The sequence below is a fragment of the Mandrillus leucophaeus genome, unplaced genomic scaffold, assembly GCF_000951045.1.
Source record: "Mandrillus leucophaeus isolate KB7577 unplaced genomic scaffold, Mleu.le_1.0 Scaffold319, whole genome shotgun sequence".
NCBI classification, from domain to species: domain Eukaryota; kingdom Metazoa; phylum Chordata; class Mammalia; order Primates; family Cercopithecidae; genus Mandrillus; species Mandrillus leucophaeus.
Window position 1 is genome coordinate 450,821 of NW_012103354.1, and position 2,546 is coordinate 453,366.

Consider the following 2,546-nt stretch of genomic DNA (forward strand, 5'->3'; position numbering starts at 1 on the left):
TTTGAGATGGAGTTTCGCTCTTGTTGCCCAGGCTAGAGTGCAATGGCATGATCTTGGCTCACTGCAACCTCTGCCTCCCGGGTTCAAGAGATTCTCATACCTCAGCCTCCTGAGTAGCTGGGATTACAGGTGCGTGCCACCATGCCTGGCTAATTTTTGTATTTTTAGTAGAGACAGGGTTTCGCCATGTTGGCCAGGCTGATCTCGAACTCCTGACCTCAGGTGATACACCCGACTTGGCCTCCCAAAGTGCTGGGATTACAGGTGTGAACAACTGTGCCTAGTTGATATGTTGATATTTTAAAACTTATTGAACTTGTTTTGTGTCCTAACATATGGTCTGTCCTACAGAATGTTCCATGTACACTTAAGAAGAATTTGGAGCTGGGCACAGTGGCTCATGCCTGTAATCCCAGCACTTTGAGAGGCTGAGGTGGGTGGATCACAAGGTCAGGAGGTCGAGATCACCCTGGCTAACACGGTGAAACCCTGTCTCTACTAAAAATACAAAAAATTAGCGGGGCGTGGTAGTGGGTGCCTGTAGTCCAGCTATTAGGGAGGCTGAGGCAGGAGAATCACTTGAACTTGGGAGGCAGAGCTTGCAGTGAGCCAAGATCACACCACTGCACTCCAGCCTGGGCGACAGAGCAAGACTCCATCTCAATAAATAAATAAATAAAATAAAAATAAAAAAAGAAGAATGTGTATTCTGCTGTTGGGTGGAGTATTCAATGCACATTTGTTGGGTCTAGATGGCTTCTAGTGTTGTTCAGGTCCTCCGTATTCTTATTCTGCTAGATGACCTATCCCTTCTCTGCAGTACTATTTGGATTTGTCATTTGTGTGCCTGAGCAACCAGTCTAGGATCTGAGTCCTAGTATACCCTGTAGTTTAGTTCTATAGGACTTTGCTGTGCTGTCTAGGATCAAATCCATGCATACAGAGTTTGAGGGTGATCCCGGGATTCATGGACAACTTGACAGGATCTCTTCTTTCAGCTCTCTCCTGTCCATGGCCTCACGGACACTTTCAAGTTCCTAGGGGTCCCCTGTTTAGAAAGCGTGGGCTTTCATTTCTCCACTCTGTTCCACACTTCCCGACATTGCTTACGCCTTCAGCGGAGAGCAGTGAGATGATAGAGAAAAAAGTCAAGGAGATGTCCCCCCACACTCTTGGGCTCACAGTTCTGGTCAGAGAGAAAGCTTCCCCTGCCTTGGACCTTCAAGTTCCTGCTTTTTTTTTTTTTTTTGAGACGAAGTCTCACTCTGTCGCCCAGGCTGGAGTGTAGTGGTGCAATCTTGGGTCACTGCAATCCCTAGTTCAAGCAATTCCCTTGCCTCAGCCTCCCGAGTAGCTGAGATTACGGGCGCCCACCACCACAGCCGGCTAGTTTTTTTGTATTTTTAGTAGAGATGGGGTTTCACCATGTTGGCCAGACTGGTCTTGAACTCCTGACCTCAGGCAATCCGCCTGCCTCAGCCTCCCAAAGTGCTGGGATACAAGTGTGAGCCACCGCGCCCTGCCAAGTTCCTGCTTGTTAAACTGCTGCCATCATTGCCATTGCTATTGTGACGTTGTCTGGGGACTGGGGCCAGACAGAATGATAAAAACAGACTATTTCCACTTCCCCCACCCCACCCAGGGCTTCCCCTCCTCCCTGATCTGTAAGTGCTCTGTTTCTTGCTCCTTGGACTAGTGTATTCGTTAGCTCAGGCTTCTGTATCAAAATACCACAAACTTCATCACTTAAATGATAGACAGTTATTGTTTCACAGTTCTGAAGGCTGGATATCCGTGATCAAGGTGCCAGCAAATTGGGTTTCTGGTGAGAATCCTCTTGTCAGCTTGCAGATGGCCTGTACCACTGTCTCCTCACACGGTCTTTCCTCTGTGTCGTATTAGGTTGGGGAGAACACACCCTGGTGTCTTTCCTTATGAGGACACTAATTCTATCAGATCAGGGCCCCATCCTTATTCCCTCATTTAACCTTAACTACTTCCTTAGAGACTCCGTTTTCACACTAAAGATGAGTGCTTCAGCATATGATTTTTTGGGAGGCAGACACGTTCAGTCCATAAAAACTAGGAATAGAAGGTTTCTCTTGGAACTCTTTCTGTCCATACCCAATGTGTAGTTTTGGATTTGGATTACCTATGAGTCCAGGACAGGAGATACCAAAGGAAAAACAAAAACCCCGGGAAATGTACTGCTGGTTAAGTGGAACCTTATATTCTGGTCTCTTCCCCCAAACTACTTGCTACTATTTGCTTTTCAGAAGCACTAGACAGCTGCTCCATGCACTCTGTCCAAGGCTTTTTGTTGCATTCATTGCTTTCAGCAGGAGAGAGAATGTGATATGCCTCCTCCATCTTCCTCAGAGCTGGCTTTAGACCATCCTGGCTAACACGGTGAAACCCCGTCTCTACTAAAAAATACAAAAAATTAGCCGGGCCTGGTGGCGGCGCCTGTAGTCCCAGCTACTCGGGAGGCTGAGGCAGGAGAATGGCGTGAACCCGGGAGGCGGAGCTTGCAGTGAGCTGAGATC